Genomic DNA, 17,075 nt, shown 5'->3' on the forward strand with positions numbered 1-17,075 from the left:
CTGGTGGTGGTGGTGGCCCTGGTGGTGATGGTCCTGGTAGTGGTGGTGGTCCTGGTGGTGGTGATGGTCCTGGTGGTGGTGGTGGTCCTGGTGGTGGTGGTGGTCCTGGTGGTGGTGATGGTCCTGGTGGTGGTGGTGGTCCTGGTGGTGGTGGTGGTCCTGGTGGTGGTGATGGTCCTGGTGGTGGTGATGGTCCTGGTGGTGGTGATGGTCCTGGTGGTGGTGATGGTCCTGGTAGTGGTGGTGGTCCTGGTGGTGGTGGTGGTCCTGGTGGTGGTGATGGTCCTGGTGGTGGTGATGGTCCTGGTGGTGGTGATGGTCCTGGTGGTGGTGATGGTCCTGGTGGTGGTGATGGTCCTGGTGGTGGTGGTCCTGGTAGTGGTGGTGGTCCTGGTGGTGGTGATGGTCCTGGTGGTGGTGATGGTCCTGGTGGTGGTGATGGTCCTGGTGGTGGTGATGGTCCTGGTGGTGGTGATGGTCCTGGTGGTGGTGGTGGTCCTGGTGGTGGTGATGGTCCTGGTGGTGGTGATGGTCCTGGTGGTGGTGATGGTCCTGGTGGTGGTGATGGTCCTGGTGGTGGTGATGGTCCTGGTGGTGGTGATGGTCCTGGTGGTGGTGGTGGTCCTGGTGGTGGTGGTGGTCCTGGTGGTGGTGGTGGCCCTGGTGGTGGTGGTCCTGGTGTTGGTGGTCCTGATGGTGGTCCTGGTGGTGGTGGTGGTTTTGGTGGTGGCCCTGGTGGTGGTGGTGGTGGTCCTGGTTGTGGTCTTGGTGGGGGTCCTGGTGGTGGCGGCCCCTGGTGGTGAAGGGGAAGAAAGATGAGGGCAAGAAATGGGACGGAAAAGACAAACGAATAAGATGGAAGAAAGGTGAAAAAAAGGGAAGGTAAGAGAGAATAGGAAAGAAGAGAGGATGAAATAAAGGTGAAGAGGTAACTGGTGATGATGAAGTGATGAAAGAAATGATGTGAAAGAATTGTGAAGAAGATAGAAAGACATATGGAATGCTATATCATGTGGTAGGTGAGCACGACGGGCTCACCATACCCGTGCTGCTTGCAACTTTTAGTTCCCAGAAGCTGAATCTATAACAACAACAAGCGACGGTCTCGCTTCATGCAGGTCGGCGTTCAATCCCCGACCGTCCAAGTGGTTAGGGCACCATTCCATTCCCCTGTCCCATCCCAAGCCCTTAACCTGACTTCTTCCCAGTGCTATATAGTCGTAATGGCTTGGCGCTTTCTTCTCAAAGTTCCCTGTCCCCATTACCCATGATAATGGGTATCCTAAGCGAAGAGAATAGATGAATGGTGTCGGCGGCCTTACCCCCCCCCCCCTCATGTACAAAGCCGAATTTCGAAAAGTTTCCCCAAGCTCAAGACCAAGTTCCAAGTTCCATAACTGAAGTTCAGACCAAGTTCCTATGACTCAAGGCGTTCAGTCAACAGCACTGACACTCGGGCTTTATTTTCTTCAAAGAGGATGCCCACATCAGCCATCAATCATTCATCGGCCGACCCGCATATATAGCGTCTTCTCGTAGAGAGGAGAAGGGAAGTCAGATAAGAGGGGGACAAGGAGGAAGGGAGAGAAGAGGGAAGGAGAGCAAAAGAAAAGGAAGAGAAGATGAGAAGGGAAATTAGAGGGAAAAAGTAGGTAGGGAGGGAGGGGGAAGGGAGAGGGAGAGGGAGAGAGAGAGAGAGAGAGAGAGAGAGAGAGAGAGAGAGAGAGAGAGAGAGAGAGAGAGAGAGAGAGAGAGAGAGAGATTTGTATTACTACAAAGTCATTCTGCAGCAATAATATTATATGATAACGTCAGAAATGTGGTGGACAAGCCCGTTTTGGCCTCAGATGTAAGATACACACACACACACACACACACACACACACACACACACACACACACACACACACACACACACACACACACACACACACACACGCACACACACACACACACACACACACACACACACACACACACACACACACACACTAACAATCTCAGCGTATACGATAGCCATAATAAAATAAGCTATAATACCGTTGTATTCACCCTACGTGAGACCAATCGTTGAATATGCAATTCCGGCATCGAATCCATGAGAAAATTACGAAACAATAACAGAAAATCTCCAGAGAGATATGAAAACAAGGTTTGTTCCTGAACTACAAGGCTATATAGTAAGATGAAAGTTTCTTTAGTTCTTTAAAGAACTATAAAGTAAGACGAAAGGATTAGAGAACTTGGCCTCAACACTGAAATAAAGACGCCATAGGTACCATGATCACGACGTAGAAGTTTTAGGGAGAATCAATGACGCAGTCAAAAAAATGCTATATTCAAATTATGTAATGACAGAACACAACAACAACATGGATTTAAACATGAGAGACAAGTAATGCGCAGAGTTGTTATATCTATCTAGGTAGTGTGTGTGTGTGTGTGTGTGTGTGTGTGTGTGGTGTGTGTGTGTGTGTGTGTGTGTGTGTGTGTGTGTGTTGTGTGTGTGTGTGTGTGTGTGTGTTGCAAGAGAGGAATCACCTTGCAATATAAACAAATATTCATCATGCATTATCAACCACCTCTCCAAACAATGAAAAAAACTTCTCGACGACAAGAGAATTCAAACTCTTTGCGTCCGAAATCAATTTCGAACCAAAATGATCGTTTTTTTTTATAAATTCACAAAACCAAATTGTGCCTCACAAAACAATTATTGTCCTGGTGGTCCGTGAACAACAACAAGTTCAAAACAACTGTACTAACGCAGAAATAGACTAACCTCTCTTGATAACATAATGTAAACAGTAGAGTACAAATTATTTTCACATTTTCTTTTTTTTTAGGGGGGACTAATGTGTTATTTTCTGCATCTTTAGGCACCACGTTTAGCGAAGGTTTCAGTTGTTTGGTCCTCTCGTGGAAACTGCGAGCAAAAAATGTGAACGAACACAAACTTTGGAAGCTGTCTCACGCACACACCATCACTGGTGTATGTTATGAGCAATGGAAAGGTGTAGGGGACAGAGAGAGAGAAAAGAGAGAGAGAGAGAGAGAGAGAGAGAGAGAGAGAGAGAGAGAGAGAGAGAGAGAGAGAGAGAGAGAGAGAGAGAGAGAGAGAGAGGAGAGAGAGAGAGAGAGAGAGCAAGAACAGAAAGAAAACGAGAAAAAACTGAATGAGAGAGAAGAATAGAGTGCGAGAGAAAAAGTAATACATTAAAAGAGAACGAGAAAAGAACAGAGTGAGAGAGACGAACAGACTAATATTCAAAAACAAAATAACAAATAAGGGAAACAAAGAACATATCGGATAAACGAGAGTAAAGGGTAATAATACATCATACATCGAGAGAAAACCATATACAATACCCTGGGCAAGGAAGAATACAGTCACTAATCTGGACACACTAATAAATGTAAACAAAAGATTAGTGCCACAACCCAACAACGAGCGCCCCAGAGGTCAGTTCTTCGTCCTAAGCCACTCGAAGTGCCACTCGAAGTACCACTCGAAGTGCTACTCGAAGTGCCTCTCTTGCCTGCCCCGTGACCAACCGGAACATCAGAGATTGTCTGGCACCAACAACATCTTCCCTTCACGAATGGAAAACAAATAAAGGAGAGACTGGAAAAGCGAAAGACTGGCACGACTGCAATCCCGCTTGGAGACTGGAAACTGGAAGAGGACCAAATTCTGTCTCTAGCATTTGGAACACTTACAATTTTAGTTACGAAATATTTAAAAACTTCGAACTTAGATGAGTCACAATAACGTGGCTGAAGAATGTTGACCAGACCACACACTAGAAGGTGAAGGGACGACGACGACGTTTCGGTCCGTCCTGGACCATTCTCAAGTCGATAAAAACTTCGATGTTCGGATACTAAGAACATTTATCGAGTGCTGAAGACTTCAATATAAAAGGTGAGAATCCCTGCGACTGGACTACACCCGACACAGAGGGTGTATCGAACCCGGATAACAAGCAACAACTCAACTCTGGAAAATTGAATCATTGACTCGTCTCCAACTCCTTTGGGGGAGGCCAAATGTAAAAGACTTGGAACTCGGTTCAATACATAAGACCGGTTGAAAGACGCGCGCAATAGAAAGCGAGTATAGTAAGTCTGATGTAAAAGACTACTGTTAAGACTATTAAGACTATTCAATAGCTCGGACGGTAAAGCTTCATCCTCATACATGTGGGGGACCAGGGTTCGAGTCTCCTAGAGTCCAGGGGAATGAAAAGTTTGATGTATTTACATAACAGAATTATCTAATTGATCGAGTAATTGTGAAATTTAAAATTGAAAAATGGTGATAGTGTGGGGAGGGGGGGAGAGCCTTAAACTTCGTATAATTTGTGAATTCTGAAAAGCTTGAACGTATTTGGGTCGGTAGAGCGACGGTCTCGCTTCTTGCAGAACGGCGTTCGATCCCCACTGATCCACAATTGGGATCCACTGTTTCTTTGCACATTGTGCATGTCCCAGCACCTATCCCATCTCCATATCCATGACGAGTGCCACACCGTCAAACAGGCTGACCGCTTCTTGCTCTTAATTACGGAGGGTAGAAATAGCCTAAGATACTCTATCCCTTTGAGATGTATTTCTTTCTTATCTCAATAAACATACTTGAACTCTTAATTACCTCTCAGTGAACGCAGTTCAGAATAACCACGAAACAACGCTTTTCGTAACTCTTCTTCTTCCTCCACCACCTTCTCTTCCGCCTCTAAACTAAACTAAAAAAAAATACACCAAGCCATAACGTCAGGCGGAAAGTTCCAATATATCTGGAATGTCATAATGTTCGGGTGCCTGGAACCTGTTTCAGCTACTGGAACAATGATTCACTGATCATATGAAGTGCTGGAACGATGACATTCCTGGAACTCGCTTAAAAACAAATGATGGCGGGTGTTTGACGATTAGAGAAACGCTAGCAATGGGTGCAATTGCTGACGAAGTTCGTTGACAGTACTGGAAGGACGGCACATTCTTACTCTAGGGAACTGTGGTGTTGCTGGTTTACTAGACATTTGCCATGTGCCCTGGGAAACAATACATTAGCGTGTGAGTGGAAAGTCCAACAGGTGTGGTCTGCAAGGCCAAACAGGTGTGTTCTGCAAGGCCAAACAGGTATGTTCTACAAGGCCAAACAGGTGTGTTCTACAAGGCCAAACAGGTGAGTTCTACAAGGCCAAACAGGTGAGTTCTACAAGGCCAAACAGGTGAGTTCTACAAGGCCAAACAGGTGAGTTCTACAAGGCCAAACAGGTGAGTTCTACAAGGCCAAACAGGTGAGTTCTATAAGGCCAAACAGGTGAGTTCTACAAGGCCAAACAAGTGAGTTCCACAAGACCAAACAGGTGAGTTCTACAAGGCCAAACCAGGTGTTCCGGATCATCAGCAAAGGGTGCCTAAAGGCTCAAGAGTACTTACCCAAGGGAAAACTTTAAACGGTATACATTAAGAACGCCGAATCGATGAACTTCCTAAAGTTCGATTAAGTTACTAGGACAAGAACAAGTTATTTAATTATAAAATACCTGGAATTAATTTTGGATGACTGACAACGCAAAGTTTGGATATTCATTAGGAATTTTTCATCGATAGAATTTTTATTATTCGCGATGGGGGGGCTGGAACTATGGAATATTGTACTCACCTAGTTGTGCTTGCGGGGGTTGAGCTCTGGCTCTTTGGTCCCGCCTCTCAACTGTCAATCAACAATTGTGGACACGCTTTGATGCTTAAATATTCCTGCGTGTATGCACTTTGAGGTCTTCTGTTCCAACCACTTGAACTGGACGGTAGAGCGACGGTTTCGCTTCTTGCAGGCCGGCGTTCAATCCCGTACGGTCCAAGTGGTTGGGCACCATTCCTTTTCTCCGTCCTATTCTAAAACCTTATCCTCACATACCTTTCTAAGTGCTATATAGTCGTAATGGCTTGGCGCTTTCTCTTTATGAAAGAGAAAGAAGAAAGTTTCTTCTTTATGAAAGAAGAAACCTTACTGAAGAAGTCTGCCAGAAAGCATTCAGGAAAAGAAAGAAATTTTTCCAATAACCTGAAAAATGCAAACACCTGGAACTCTTTTTTTTACTACACTGAAACAGTGTCAAACTTTAGACACTCCGAAAGTGCTGGAACAATAGACCACTTAGAACTTAGTCCCACTAAAGTTTGAACCTCTCTCTCTCTTGCAAGAGTATAGCCATGAAGAACCTGTTATACTAAAACCATTAACTGCCCAGTATACTCAACCCGTCCTCATCAACAAAGACCAAATGCTCGTTAATCCAGTAGCCAAACCCCCTTGTTTAACAATGGAAAAACGGTTTGCACAAGTTTAAACAACTGATGACGTTCGAACATTTCTCGGCCAGTGCTTCGCTAACGACCTCTGTTCGAATCACATACGCTACAAATGCTTCTAGCTCGGGCCTAGCCTAGGAGCTAGCCTCTTAGCCTAGCTCGGGCCTAGCCTAGGAGCTAGCCTCTTAGCCTAGCTCGGGCCTAGCCTAGGAGCTAGCCTCTTAGCCTAGCTCGGGCCTAGCCTAGGAGCTAGCCTCTTAGCTTAGATCGGGCCTAGCCTAGCTCGCGCCAAGCTTAGCTCGGGCCTAGCCTAGCTCGGGCCTAGCCTAGGAGCTAGCCTCCTAGCCTAGCTCGGGCCTAGCCTAGCTCGTGTCTAGCCTAGGAGCTAGCCTCCTAGCCTAGCTCGGGCCTAGCCTAGGAGCTAGCCTCCTAGCCTAGCTCGGGCCTAGCCTAACTCGCGCCAAGCTTAGCTCGGGCCTAGCCTAGCTCGTGCCTAGCCTAGGAGCTAGCCTCCTAGCCTAGCTCAGGCATAGCCTAGCCCGAGCCTGCTAAATCTCTCACCCACATACTGCCAATATTAAGTACTGCCAACACAACCTCAACTCGGAACATACCCTGATCAAGGCCTAAAACTATCCACAAAATTCTGATGTATAATAAAACAAAAAAACTTATTTTTGAGAAAACGAAAATTTTGAAAAACTCAGCACGTAAAATGTTATGGTTATTTCTTAGGGTTCGGCCTAAGCTTGGACGAGCACAGCTTGAAGACGTATAGATACTTCTTAATAGATACTAGAGAAGAAGACATACTATAGTCAAGAAAAGACCTCTACACTAAAGCCATGAAACACCCGAATATAATAATGATATAAAATAATCCGAAATATCCCGTAGCCTCTTTGGAAATCCCGGTGGAAATTTTGAATTAACGAAACACCAGGAGGACGTCTGGAATCCTGGAAATGGCGGAAGCTCAGGCGCTCGACCTGGAACCCCTGAAGTGGGGAAATGTCTTCGAACGCGAAGGTTCGCGAACGCGAACGCCAACACCGTTGAATATACCGGGAATATTGGAATACTGGAATATGTTATGACAAATCCTAATATACCCGTTTAATATTTACAATGATCATTCAGCAATATTATATTTCATTGGAATATATTTTTTGTACCGTCCATAGATGGTCTTTTTATGATGAAATAACTGCCTTGTGGTCATTTACCAGACCAGACTAATTTTGAGGTCACCAGGCCAGCCTGGTCTTGACGCCAGCAGACCAGCCTGGCCTTGACGCCAGCAGACCAGCCTGGCCTTGACGCCAGCAGACCAGCCTGGTCTGCTAGCAGTGGCCTGTGGGGCCTCGTAGCCTGGTGTGGGGCCTCGTAGCCTGGTGTGGGGCCTCGTAGCCTGGTGTGGGGCCTCGTAGCCTGGTGTGGGGCCTCGTAGCCTGGTGTGGGGCCTCGTAGCCTGGTGTGGGGCCTCGTAGCCTGGTGTGGGGCCTCGTAGCCTGGTGTGGGGCCTCGTAGCCTGGTGTGGGGCCTCGTAGCCTGGTGTGGGGCCTCGTAGCCTGGTGGATAGCGCGCAGGACTCGTAATTCTGTGGCGCGGGTTCGATTCCCGCACGAGGCAGAAACAAATGGGCAAAGTTTCTTTCACCCTAAGTGCCCCTGTTACCTAGCAGTAAATAGGTACCTGGGAGTTAGTCAGCTGTAACGGGCTGCTTCCTGGTGTGTGTGTGTGTGGTGTGGAAAAAAAAAAGTAGTTAGTAAACAGTTGACTGACAGTTGAGAGGCGGGCCGAAAGAGCAAAGCTCAACCCCCGCAAAACACAACTAGTAAACAACTAGTAAATACACACACACACACACACACACACACACACACACACACACACACACACACACACACACACACACAAGAGTAATTACACACATACATGACTTTAGACATACATTCTAAAGACACCCCACACACACACACACATATATATATATATATACGCAAACCATTACGCATCAGGGCGTCCAAATATCAATAACATGCTAATAATCAGCACTTATTGCGTATTTTCCAGGCATACGCATCTGGGAAGTTTGCCCGACTCATCACCGAACTATCTGTCATCTCGGGGCCTAAGCATGGCGTTGAATATGTTCATATTGTAAGCCCTGTAACCGCTACAAGACTCCCCCCCCCCTCTAACCACAACCACAACAACCACAACAACCACTAACCACCACACAACATCCACCAACAAAACCTCCTTTAAAGTGCTCCGAGGTAGTTTATAGCTCCCGCAATTTATATGTATCAGCCTTAAAGCTTTCCGGGGCCGCGTAAGCACGATGGAAAGCAAAGGGCAGACAGGCGAACTGGCTACAGGCTAGTAAACACACACACACAGACACAACAGTCAGATACACACAGACACAACAGTCATATACACACAGACACAACAGTCAGATACACACAGACACAACAGTCAGATACACACAGACACAACAGTCAGATACACACAGACACAACAGTCAGATACACACAGACACAACAGTCAGATACACACACACACACACAGACACAACAGTCAGATACACACAGACACAACAGTCAGATATACACAGACACAACAGTCAGATACACACACAACAGTCAGATACACACAGACACAACAGTCAGATACACACAGACACAACAGTCAGATACACACAGACACAACAGTCAGATACACACATACACAACAGTCAGATACACACAGACACAACAGTCAGATACACACACACACACACATATAACAGTCAGATACACACAGACACAAAAGTCAGATACACACAGACACAACAGTCAGATACACACAGACACAAAAGTCAGATACACACAGACACAACAGTCAGATACACACAGACACAACAGTCATATACACACAGACACAACAGTCAGATACACACAGACACAACAGTCAGATACACACAGACACAACAGTCAGATACACACAGACACAACAGTCAGATACACACAGACACAACAGTCAGATACACACAGACACAACAGTCAGATACACACAGACACAACAGTCAGATACACACAGACACAACAGTCAGATACACACACACACAACAGTCAGATACACACAGCCACAACAGTCTAATACACACACACACAACAGTCAGATACACACAGACACAACAGTCAGATACACACAGACACAACAGTCAGATAAACACAAGGCGAAACAGGCTGAACGTGTTGGTACACAGCACGTCCGAACAGACAGGCGATCTGAATATGTATGATAACAGACAACACAAAAGGGACGGAAAAATGACAGAACAGATTAACAAGTTAGCAAATAGAGAGAGACGGGTAGAATGGATTGACGGTTTAGCAAACACTGATTGACAGAAGGATGAGACAGTTGTTTTTTTCAGGTCTTAATATATGTGAGGGTCTTGTGATGCAACACTGGTGGGGGTACCAAGCTGGTGGTGCAACACTGGTGGTGGTACCAACCTGGTGGTGCAACACTGGTGGTGGTACCAACCAGGAGGTGCAACACTGGTGGTGGTACCAACCTGGAGCAACACTGGTGGTGGTACCAACCTGGAGGTGCAACACTGGTGGTGGTGGTACCAACCTGGAGGAGCAACACTGGTGGGGGTACCAACATGGAGGTGCAACACTGGTGGTGGTACCAACCTGGAGGAGCAACACTGGTGGGGGTACCAACCTGGTGGTACAACACTGGTGGTGGTACCAACCTGGAGGAGCAACACTGGTGGGGGTACCAACCTGGTGGTACAACACTGGTGGTGGTACCAACCTGGAGGTGCAACAGACCTTTAACAGAGGCATGAAATAGGACCTTTAACAGAGGTCTGAAGGAGGACCTTTAACAGAGGTCTGAAGGAGGACCTTTAACAGAGGTCTGAAGGAGGACCTTTAACAGAGGCCTGAAGAAGGACCTTTAACAGAAGTCTGAAGGTCGACCTTTAACAGACTCCTGAAGGAGGACCTTTAACAGAGAGGGAAAGAGTCGATCAACAGAGGATATTGCATGCATCACTTAATGCAGGTCGGCGTTCAATCCCCGACCGTCCAAGTGGTTGGGTACCATTCCTTTCCCTCCGTCCCATCCCCCAATCCTTATCCTAACCCCCTTCCATTCCCAGTGCTATATCGTCGTAATGGCCTGACCCTTTCCCCTGATAATTCCCTCCCTCTCAGTACGTTATGTTAAACATCATTGTGTCTGGCCAAAACCTGGGCGGGTGACCTCGAAGACTCTTTCTGTGTTTGTCAAACATCTTTAAATCTGGCGGCTGTTCTTACCTGAGTTAAGAAGTTCAGTTCCACGAGGTCTCCTTGCCTCAGGTATTCAGAATTCTCATGCAACTTTATCCCTCTGAACACACTCCAACGTCACCCATGTAAATATATATATACTCTGGGGGGGTTAATTTCAGAGTGTTTTGACTAGTAAGTTGTTTTTGGTTCAGCCTCCTTGGTTACAAGTCTTGTGTCTGAAGGGAGGTGGAGGAGAGTGGTTCTCGTGGGGGCGACGGGACAACGCTACGGGACACGTCTACCCCCTCTCACACCAGGACACACACTGACTGACTCTCCCACGGCGCCTACCGGCCTTCACACACCCTTCATCTGCACGCAACCGACCAAACAACAAACCCACCAACCAGCCTACCTATCCTGGCCTGTACCTGTCTGTCCTTCTAACCTAATACACCTGCCTACCTAACCTACCTACCTACCTATCTACCTATACTGGCCTGTACCTGTCTGTCCTTCTAACCTAATACACCTGCCTACCTAACCTACCTACCTATCCTGGCCTGTACCTGTCTGTCCTTCTAACCTAATACACCTGCCTACCTAACCTACCTACCTACCTACTTACCTACCTACCTACCTACCTATCCTGGCCTGTACCTGTCTGTCCTTCTAATCTAATACACCTGCCTACCTAACCTACCTACTTACCTACCTACCTACCTACCTACCTATCCTGGCCTGTACCTGTCTGTCCTTCTAATCTAATACACCTGCCTACCTAACCTACCTACTTACCTACCTACCTACCTATCCTGGCCTGTACCTGTCTGTCCTTCTAACCTAATACACCTGCCTACCTAACCTACGTGTCTGCCTGCCTGTCTAACCTACCTACCTACCTACCTCCTTATCTAACTTACATATTTGCCTACCTACCTCGCTTATATTTACCTGCCTGCTGGCTTACCTAACAGACATACAACAGAGATCACCTTCAACACTACAGTTACTTCACGATCAGGGTTAACTCTACACAGCAACTAGACAAAGACAGCCTAACACTACAAACGCCAAAGTAACACATGTCTAAGAATGTGTGTAAGGAATTTGGTGAAGGAAAATGTTATTGTGTCACCCTGATTGATTACCATTATACGTGCAAACGGTCAAGAAACCGGTCGGTCTAAAACCTGTACCACCATGAACTAGGTTAGCGTAGGTTAACGTAGGTCAGGTTAGGTTAGGTTAGGTTATCTTGAGATGATTTCCTGTCTTGTGATTCAGGTTAGGTTAGGTTATCTTGAGATGATTTCCTGTCTTATGATTCAGGTTAGGTTAGGTCAGGTTAGTATAGGTTAGATCAGGTTAACATAGGTTAGGCTAGGGGTAGGATGGGATGGGTCAAATTCAAGGCGCCATTTGATAGTGACATTCATTGCTAAGAAATGTAAATAATATGTCACTTGCAATTGACTTATTGATAACCATAACAATAAAATTACTGCATTATTAAGCATAACCACATTTAATGAACATTAATCTAATTAAATCCAGTTAAATCTAGACCATTTGAATTAAATCTAGTTAACTCAATTACAAATTAGTAAATGTAGTTAAATCTAGATATTTTTAAAATATACTTTGACACTATGGATACTTCCACCGTAACGTCACTCTGAGGATGCAATAAAATAATTATTGGCTTAATTTATTAAATAAAATCATGACTCGTCAGATGCTTCAATGGCACAAGAAAACAAATATGATTTTAATACATAATTTAACACAGCAATATTGGACTAGTATTATGTATTAATCGTATAGTATGTATTTGTACGCTGCAAATTTAATGTAGAAGTTCCACTTGCGGACTTGTTGGAGTCTGCACCAATATTGTAAAGTTAATAATGCTGGGGCGTGTTTGAGGCTATATAAGATAGCGGCAGACTAGGCTATATAAGCAGCAGACTAGGATATATAAGATAGCGGCAGACAAGGCTATATAAGCAGCAGACTAGGATATATAAGTTAGCGGCAGACTAGGCTATATAAGTTAGCGGCAGACTAGGCTATATAAGTTAGCGGCAGACTAGGCTATATAAGTTAGCGGCAGACTAGGCTATATAAGTTAGCAGCAGACTAGGCTATATAAGCAGCAGACTAAGCTATATAAGTTAGCAGCAGACTAGACTATATAAGTTAGCGGCAGACTAGACTATATAAGCAACAGACTAGGATATATAAGATAGCGGCAGACTAGGCTATATAAGCAGCAGACTAGGCTATATAAGTTAGCGGCAGACTAGGCTATACAAGCAGCAGACTAGGCTATATAAGTTAGCGGCAGACTAGGCTATATAAGCAGCAGACTAGGCTATATAAGTTAGAGGCAGACTAGGCTATAGTCCGCTATATTGAAGCACCTATATTACAGCTCCCCGGATGTACAGTGACCAGATTCACGAAGCGTTACGCAGGCACTTACGAACGTGTACATCTTTCCTCAATCTTTGATGGGTTTGTTTACATTTATTAAACAGTTTACAAGCATGAAAACTTCCCAATCAACTGTTGTTATTGTTATAAACAGCCTCCTGGTGCTTCGTTAGCTTGTTATTAACTGTTTAGTAATTGTAAACAAAGCCGCCAAAGATTGAGGAAAGATGTACACGTTCGTAAGTACTTGCGTAACTGCTACGTGAATCTGGCCCAACATATTGGAGTACCAATCTTACGAAGCTACAGGATTTTTATGACAAATATATTTCTTAATAGGCCTCCGAAAATACGCATATGGCCACAGGTATATCGCGCAAAAAAAAAATATATTCAATTGCGTATGTCACAACAAATCAAGTAGTTTTCTTAAATAATTTTGGCCCACACTATTACAAACATTCAGAGCCACAAATCAGTTATAATGACAAATTGCAGAACAAAGCAGTGTGAAAATAGGAGCTGAATACACACAATTTAAGAATATAAATAAATAGGGTGGTGGAAGAAGGGGGGGGCAATAGAGAGGTGATGGTGAGGGGTAGTGGAAAGGGTTACAGAGGGCGGTAGTGGAAAGGGTTACAGAGGGCGGTAGTAGAAAGGGTTACAGAGGGCGGTAGTGGAAAGGGTTACAGAGGTACATAAAGAGATGTAAAACGTGTGAGCTTAAAGGAAAAGTGAAGTTGAGAAGAGAGGAAGAAAATGTTCTCTTCAAAGAGAAGGGCTGAAGAAGAGAGAAGGAAAGTTGATTAGCGAGGGAAAAAAAGAGATGAAGTGGAGAGATAAGAGACAAACAAATATATATGAGAGAGAGAGAGAGAGTGAGAGAGAGAGAGAGAGAGAGAGAGAGAGAGAGAGAGAGAGAGAGAGAGAGAGAGAGAGAGAGAGAGAGAGAGAGAGAGAGAGAGAGAGAGAGAGAGAGATAAGAGGTTAGAAGCACTTGAGAAAGGGAGAGAGATGTTAAAAAACAAAACAGCATATAGACATAAAAATAGAAAATACGGTGAATAATAATCTTTAAAAATCTGAGCTGAGATGAAGCAGCAGACGGCAGATGCAGACTCCAGGATGCCCACCACCACACCAGCATACAGTCCTCCCTGACACCTATACACCCTCGTTTGACGGGTAAAATCGTAAAACCGGGCTCACCATAGCCCGTGCTACTTGGAACTTCTTGTTCCAGGTAGCGAATCTTTAACAACAAGGGTAAAACCATTTCATGTTTGTACCACACACCAAGAGCATAACAATGACCATTCACACAATCGCATCAACTGTGCCAATACCGAAGCTGGACCGTGGACACGACACCTGTCCGCCCCAATGGAGATTTTAATCTATTAGGCTGGATAATAGTCGATTAAGGGGTTAGATATCTTTTGTTTCAGCGGCGTTAGTGAATCGCAGTTTATTCTAACTCACACTAATTGTGTTCTAACTTACACTAACTGTATTCTAACTCACACTAACCGTATTTAGTCATATTTTCTACAGAGTATTTATTTATATATATTCTATTTAGTTTCTATAGAAGCATAGAAAATTATATTTTCTATGCCTCTGCTCACAAGGTTTCAAATATGCAGGCGATGAGTCACAATAACGTGGCTAAAGTATGTTGACCAGACCACACACTAGAAGGTGAAGAGACGACGACGACGTTTCGGTCCGTCCTGGACCATTCTCAACTCGATTGTGGTCCAGGACGGACCGAAACGTCGTCGTCTCTTCACCTTCTAGTGTGTGGTCTGGTCGACTGCTTCAACGTTCTGGAGTTTGTGTATCTAAAACTAGACTAGCTCCTCAGCTTCGCCAGTACCCACAAGTTATCTGTAAACATAGATATGGACAGGCAAACCACGCTAAAGACGGGCAAGTAAGCAAACTGAATGACAGGCAAATAAAAAAGAACGACAGGCAAACAAACATAACACGCCAGCAAGCAAGCAAACATAAAAACAAACACCTGACCCGCAATGGTAAGCTCAGTTGGGTCACAAGTGTTTGAGCGAGAGTTCGATTCCTGCACTGAACAGGAATCGAACCGTTTGAGCACGTTTCCTTGCACCTGCTACCGCTGTTCACCTGGGAATTAGGCGAGTGTTGTGGGGTGGCAACCTCAGGGAAGGTCAGGCGTTGGGTTAGATTACAAAAAAACACCAGTAAACAGTCACCCGAGAGTAAGGGAACTGTTGTGGCTTGAATACTGAGGAAGTCAATTGTTAGCTTCAATGCCTGAGGCCAAACGAGCTTCCTGTCTTCTGAAGAATTTAAAGGTGGCATCTCCTCACTACGAATCATAACTAAAGAAAGCGCTCTTGAGTTATTAGACCACATCATATGGTATTCTGGGAGATTGGTGGCTATACTACGTCTAAAAATTGATTGATTGGTGAATATTAAGCCACCCAAGAGGTGGCACGGGCATGAATAGCCCGTAGCCAGTCTAAAATTGTATTCAAAGAGATTATAAACAGTCCTCGTATGAGAGAGGTAACTGCCAAGCAGCATTTTCTGAATCATTTAACGCTTATCATTTACCCTTGCCTCGAGAACGCAGACATTAATGTTTCAACCGCTAAATGGCCGACGTTTACCGACCTTATCTCGTGTATTTGGAAAACAAATATGTATCAAGACAAGCATATTTACCTCCCCCCTCCGCCAACCTCTTTCTTCGACAAATGTTGTTTTATTATATATCGGTTTTATTTTCTCCTCATGTTGATGCTACCTATAACCTTTCCACGGGCTAAATATATGTGCAAATTGTACATATAGTTGATACAGTTATCATAATAATAATATATTCACAAGAAGGTACAATGGGTGGGTGAGATTACATAAGATTGGTGTTTGTATATTCATGAAAAGCCTAGCGTATAGCGTAAGCCACACGCATAATATTTCAGGCAGAAATGTTTGCCCGAAACGTTCGGGGGTTTAGTTTGTGGTAGAGAGTATAAACACCTCGGGTCTTCTCTCACGCTCCCATAAGTTCACATTTTAGACAAGTTAGCGTAATGATGGTCCAAGGAATGGTGAATTAATGGAAGGGGGAGAGCTGTGAGTGTGTGGGAGGGGAAGGAAGAGGAAGATCATGATGTTTACTGACTGAGGGAAGATCTATGGGGTTGTAGGCATGGAGAATTTGTAGGTGAAAAGGATTTGTCTAATGTGGTTTAGTGGGCGGGAGGATGAATTTGCATATAGAATCGAGCAACAAGGCAGGATGTACTGTATATAAATATAGGATCTAGGCTTAAGGTAAGTTGGATTTACATGTAGGATCTAGGAACAAAGTAGGATGCATTTACGTGTAGGATTGAGGATCAAGGAAGGACAGATAGGGATAGGGATATCCCCCTATATATCCCTATAGGGATAGGGATATCCTCCCATAGTATAGAATAGGGAATAGGAAAAAACAGATAGGGAATGGGAACAATATTTATTTGTTTTGAATTTGTGAAGTAAAGGCAGAGCCCTGGAGCAGGACACGCGTAAAGTGGTGGCCAGGACGGTCAAACTGGCCTGAATATTGTACAAGTAAACATTAAAGCCGAAGTAAGCAACCAAACATGGCGCTCACGTACCCGTTCACTCACTCACTTATTCACACACTCATTCGCTCGCTTGCTCACTCACTTACTCATAAACAATGGCCAGATATTTATGAATCCAGCCGCCGAATGAAAAACGCATTTTAAACACGACTCACAACTAATTACGTTGGAACAGTAACAGAACAACGTTCTCTTCCTGGGTTCGAATCGCATCTCCCTAAATGGTTCACCCATATACTGTAAATACAAATAACCATCAACAGAACCAAAATACACATAACCTAACCTATCCTAGGTCTAACACTACACTATAAAATTATATAAATATAAATGTACACCTCTAGTTTCACTGGAACATTATCTAACACAGTGCACAGTTACAAACCCATTAAGATTTCAA

The sequence above is a fragment of the Procambarus clarkii genome, chromosome 25 (genome assembly GCF_040958095.1).
Source record: "Procambarus clarkii isolate CNS0578487 chromosome 25, FALCON_Pclarkii_2.0, whole genome shotgun sequence".
Lineage (NCBI taxonomy): Eukaryota > Metazoa > Arthropoda > Malacostraca > Decapoda > Cambaridae > Procambarus > Procambarus clarkii.